Raw genomic sequence first — 6,201 nt, 5'->3', positions numbered from 1 at the left:
TCTTTCTTTCTTTCTTTCTTTCTTTCTTTCTTTCTTTCTTTCTTTCTCTGCTCAGCCTTCTGGTTTGCTAATGAAAATCTTGGGTTGCTGGTAAAGATGGCACACTAACAGTTTTTACATCCAAAACTTTGAAAAAAAATTATTTATTTGCCCTCATCAGATTTTAAAATATTTGTTTAAAACTCTTCCTAACTTTATTGCAGCCCCTTTTCAGATACCTAAAACAAATCAACTCTTATTTTCTTTCTATCTTTCCTTCTCTTTATCTTTCCTTTGTCCTAATTTCTTTCCTTTCTTTTTTCTTCTGATACTATCTTTAATTCTATACTTCTATATTTTTCTTTCTTTCCTCTTTTCTTTCACTGTTTTCTCTCATTCTCTCTTCTCTTTCTCTACTTTCTATATTTTCTTTCTTTCTCTTTTCATTCTTTTTCCTCTTGCAATTTTTTTCTTTTGTCTTTCATTATTTTTATTTCTTTTTAAATCTCTCCACTTTTGATATTTTCTGTTACGTTTTCTCCTTCTCTATTATTTTTCCCTTTCTCTCCTTTTGCTATTTTCTCTCCCCTTCACTAGTTCTCTTTATTTGCTCTCTTCTTGTTTTGTTATTTTATTTCACTATTTTTGTTTCTCTTCTTTTTCACTTTTTTCCTTTCCTTTTCTTCTCTGATCTTTTATTACTTTCTCTTTTCTTTTCTTCTTTTTTTCTCTGTCTTTCTATGTCTCCTTTTCCTTCCTCCCTACTCCCTCTCCCTCTCTCTGTCTCTCTCCCTCCCTCTCTCTGTCTGTCTCTCTCTCTCTGTCTATCTCAGTCTGAGTCTCTCTCTGTCCCTCTCCTCCCCCCTTTCCCCCCCATTTCTTCTCTCTTTTCATCTTCCTACTCCCTCTTTTTCTCTGTATTTCCCCCTTTACTCTCTCCCTGTCTCTCCTCCACTTTTATTTCCTCCCTTGACCTCTCCTCCTGGTCTATCAGCATCAGGTGCCATTATTCTTGTTCTTTTTTTTTTTAAATATCACCAAGTGAATCCTCTCCACCAAACTCTAGTATTCGTGCAGAAGCTTATGAAAAATACAGATTATGAGCAGACTCCATCAGCTATCAACCATCCCTGCTTGATGAGTTTACATCCCAAATAACTGTCATTCTTGATGGAGGGCAGAATAACATAGTTTCCAGACATTAAAACAGATCAGAGGTTAGAGGATTGGGAAAGAAAAAGGAGGCATGATCCTCTCTGGAGAATTTGCAGAAGAAAGTGAAAGGGAGTGTTTGTGACATTGGGTGTTCAATTTATGTTTTTTGCTTCTGGAAGCATGATAAGTGTGTTTATCACTGGATCTAATTCAACCACAGGAGAGAAGATGGAGGGAAGAAGTGTCTACCAAGGAATTCAAGGAGAGGTCACCATCATCTTTTCTGATTTTCATTCTTTCAGGGTAGCTCAAGTTAGAAAAGGAAACAAGAAAATTATGTGTCCCCCCCATATTTATCTTATACATCCACACACTCCCATGGTATTTTCACTACAAATCTTTATGAACATAGATCTAGCCCCAAACATATTTCTTCCTGTGGTTTGTGCTAGCTTTTTCTCTATTCATTTATTTACTGTAATTCTTAATTCTTCCTCTCCCTGGGTCCACTGTTTTCTAGGAGAAGGAAGAGGCAAAATTCTCTTCTTCTGTCTTCTCTTTTTCTTTTTCTTTCTTTTCCTCTCCTCCCTTCCCCTCTCACCCACTTGTTGCAGGCTACAACTCAGCAATGTGCTTGTTCCACTGGGTGATTGTAAAAGGGTTTGACTCACAGCTGACCCCAGGGTCAGGACTTTCTCTCCACTAATCCTGCTCTCTTTAAACACAAAAACACTCTGCCTCCTTCCCTTGCATCAGTCATCTTAATCCCCCAGTGGCTGACACCCAGCCCTGGCCTCCACAGCAGTTGAGTGCATTGGGAGCTGGGTACATTGTGACTCCCCATCTCTGGCTTCCTAATCTAGCTCCTGGAAATGACAGAACCCCTCCCATAGAAGACCAAGGAAGGGAGGAATGGCAGGAACTAGTGGGAAAGAGAGTAAGGAAGATGCTTAAAGACATGGCCCTGCATCCATAGCACCTGTCTGACCTTGACATTACACCCTTATCTCCAGAGGTGCTAATATAGAGCTTTCCAAACAAGCTCCCCATAGGAACCCCACAGGAGGGTGTCTACTGAGGAAATAGAGGAAGGGAAGAACTATAGGAGGAGGAAATGAAAAGGTTGCAAAGGAAAAAAAGGAAAGATGAAAAAGGTTGTAAGTGAAAGGGTTAGAGAAAATATAGAAGGAAAAGGAATAGAAGATAAAGGTGAAGAAAATTGGGAATCAAAAGGGTGATAGAAGTGGTAGAAAAGCAGGAAAAGTGGATCATGTGAGGGAGGGTGAAAGATAGAATAAAGTGAGACAGAATGAAAAGGAAAAATAAGGAAACGGATAGTTTCTCTTCTTTGAGAGGAAGAGAAGGGAGACTAGGAAATTTAGAAGAAGTGGAAGAGGAAAGAAGATGAAATAAAAACTAGAATAAAGGAAATAGAAAGGAACCCAAAGGAGTTAAATCAGGAAATAGCTTGTTGCAATGTTTATAACTAGTGGGAACAGGCAAGATGGTGGAAAAAGTAGGAAGAAAGTGTTGAGAATGGAAGGAGGGGCACTGGAAGAGAGAAGAGAGAGTCTGGGAATAAGAGTGGGTGGGAGAAGAAAGCAGAAGAGGAAGTGGAGGAGGTGGGGGGGCACCGGTTGTGAGAAGAACACCCTGAAGGATGCGGGGGAGAAGGGTGAAGGAGCTCACTGGGAAGGGGCTGGGGGTGAGCACTGCAATCTCAAATGACCCCCACTCCCCAATCACAGCTGAATGCCAAAGCAGACACCAATGCCCTCATTTCAGTTCCGTGTTTACTGTGCAACGCGTCTCCAGATGAGATGTTTTGTTTCCCTGGGTGGGTTAGAGTTTGTAGCTCATAAGACGCTCTAACACCGCCAGGCGGAGCGGGGGTCCCTTCAGGCTGGGCTGCCTGGCGGGCGGGCTCACAGCTGGAGAGGAAGGGGGGGGGAAGGAGGAAGACAGAGAGGGAGGGAGAAAGGAAGGAAGGAAGGAAGGAACTGTTTCGAACCTCCCTAGCAGGGCAATCGCCTTCGGGCTTTAGGTTCCAGCTGAGGCTATCCAGGAAGCATAGGGGGAAAGTAGAGAGAAAGGAAGAGATGGGGGAGGGGACTCAGAAGCCGCCCCTTGCTATTCAATATGTTTCCTAAAATGTCTTTCAAGATATCACTTTACCCCCTTTCCTCATCCTCCTAGCTTCCATCCCTGGAGCCTCTCTCTGTATAAGAGACCCCCCCCCCCCCCCCCCCCCTCTCTCTTTCGGAGCGGCAGGCAAACGCGGCTCCCCGGGGGAGCCGAACAACCCTCCACCCCCTCACCTCCTCCCCATCTGGCCGGGGTTTTCAAAACAGCTAAACAGTCACCCTAGAAAAAGAGTTACAGCCAAGGCCAAGTTTGCTTTTCACGTGAAGTTTCGAAGGAATCAAACCTATTATTAAATTCTGCCGCCAACGCTTCTAGTTCCATTCCCTCCAGGGCGCTCCTGGGGAGGAGGAGATGGCTCTGGAGAGAGCATGGGGGCAGGGTACGAGGCCAGCCACAACTCGGGGCTCCATGGAGAGGACCTGGGCCCCCGGCGAAGGGCAGGGGGTCCTGAGAAGAGGGCAGGAGGAGCAGGGAAGTAAAGAGAAAGAAGGGGGTGGCCACTGACCACTCCACCCACAGGGAATTCTAGAGCTTCATTTCCAGCTAAGGCACAAGTAAAGAATTTCTCTAATTAACCGGAATTTCCTTCCGATGAAACCTTCTCCCTTTCTTTGTGAGGAAAATGAAATGCATGTATATGTGTGTTATTATTCGTATACATACATTATTTTAATAAACCTGTCAGTCATTTAATCGGACGAACATCTGCAGTTCAGGCTCGCTGAATCCATAAATGCTCTTGAAATTGTAAATCATTTCCTTTCGCTAATGAGATTTTTTTGGGGGGGGAGTAAGAAAGAGGGGGTTAGAGTCCAACTTTTTCTCTTTAAAAAGGAGGAAGTCAAAACAGAAACAAAATCACTTTAAAACCCTATTAAGCTCAAAAGAGAGGGCCCAGCGAAGAACCGTCCACTGTACATAGAATTCAAGAATTCACCCCCTAGGCTTCAGCAACAAAGTTGCTGAAACTTTGTTTTTAACTCTAGTACACAGCCTCTCCGCATCTTTCCCAAGATTTGAAAAGAAATTGGGAGCCAAAGGGGAGCAAGAAGTCACTGGGAGCTTGGCATCACCTTATCCAAGCCAGGCAATGCCCTCGGCATAGAATGCTTGGTATTTATCTCCTGAGCTCTGCCGGACCCACTTGGGGTCGCTTTAAAAGCTTGCACAGCTCTATCTCAATCATTTATCTACACTTTTAAAATGGAGGCGTTACAATTCTATCACACCGCTTCAGTACTAGTATCTCAATCGTGAAAAAAAATCAACTCACTGAAAATATCTTCTCCCCTTCAAGAAATGCTTTTGAGAAGATCTATTCAAGCGTTTGGTCCCCAGCACGAACCTCAAGAAAGAAAGAAAGAAAGAAAGAAAGAAAGAAAGAAAGAAAGAAAGAGAGGGCAGTGGGGAGAGCGGCCCAGTGTTAGCTGCTGCAGCCTTAACTTTTAGGTACCCAAGATGAAAACCAAGTTAAATCCCAGCACTTTTCTAAACAGCTTTCAGATGCTCATCCCAATTCTGCCAGTAAGTCTGAACTTTTTTATCTCTGCAGCTTTTCCAGCTAAAGCCAACGCTTCAGTTTTCCTCAGATATCCAATGGGCTTTTCCGAATGTAGATAATGTTTAGTTGGGGAATGTCCTAAAGACTATCTAGACACCGGCTCTGAATACACCTGCTTGACCATATCTTCACATAGACATACCATAAACATATATCTGGCTGGTACATTGGTATACAAACTCAAATAGAAAGAAACTGCAGGAGCCCTGCGGACAGCGTCACCCGAAAAGCTCTTGAAGGCACCCCAGATTATTAAGTATGTTTTCAGCGTGTCCATATAACGGTTTCCAAAATTAAGGCGAGACTCCGGTGCATAGAGCGGTATAGGATTTCTCAGAGGAGTCTTTGTGTCCATGGAAGTTAGTTACTGTAGGACTATTCCGCTGACCCATCTATAGGCGCCACACACGTTCCTAGGGACACTTTTGAAGGGCTAACAAAGGACCAAGTTACTTTAAAAAAAGAAGAAGAAAGATTTTTATTTCCTTGTTAGAAAACAATAGACATGGTCCATGGAAATTTCGAAAATCACTTTAAGGAATGAGCAGTGTAAGCAAAATGATCCAGAATGACTCCAACGAGTGACACTCGTCAATGGTCAAAAATCGACGTTAGAGTTAGAAAGTGTAGTTTCTAACTCAGCCTTATTCCGATTCTTTTCTCCAACTAATATTTACCCACATTTGGATTCATTCACCACAAAAAAAAATGCTGAGAAATTAGTGGGTGAGGGGGAGGTTAGGAAAGGGAAGGAGGGCCTAAAGCGTCTGAAACCCACATTTCCCAATCTGAACTTTAAAAGATCTTTTAAGTATAAATTTATCTTAATATCACGACTAGTTTCAAAATGTATTTGCTACAGTATGACTTTTAAATGCAATATTTAATGCTGTCAAATTACTAGTAGACAAAGTTTTACAGAAAACTTTTAATTCCAGGAAAAAAAATGGCAAGGTACCGATAAACACCTAGAAAAAATAGAATTCATTTTTTTAAAGCATTAAACAACCTTAGGATCCTGTTAGGAACAAACACAGCATTTAGCTCGACAGCTTTCACACCGGTTGTTAGCAACTTGCATCCCAGTTCACGCAGGGTTTTTTGTTATTTTGAAAGTTCCACAAAATGTTTCACCCTTTCCCAAAGGATGGGGAGGGGTGGGGGAGGGGACAGAGAACAGGGACCGGGGGACTCAGTTTGAGTATATTTTTGGTTCAGATTGTATTTCTGTGAGCCAAACCCAGATAGATCAGTTCTGCTTGCAATCGTGTTAATTACAGGGGAAACAGGGGCACATGTGCACCGCCGTTGTCTTTGTCCCCCATCCCTGGCCCAGTCCCGCCACTGGGGTCTTTCCCCTC

Source organism: Vombatus ursinus, unplaced genomic scaffold (genome assembly GCF_900497805.2).
Source record: "Vombatus ursinus unplaced genomic scaffold, bare-nosed wombat genome assembly UNPS02014781.1, whole genome shotgun sequence".
NCBI classification, from domain to species: Eukaryota; Metazoa; Chordata; class Mammalia; order Diprotodontia; family Vombatidae; genus Vombatus; species Vombatus ursinus.
This window is presented reverse-complemented; position numbering follows the sequence as displayed.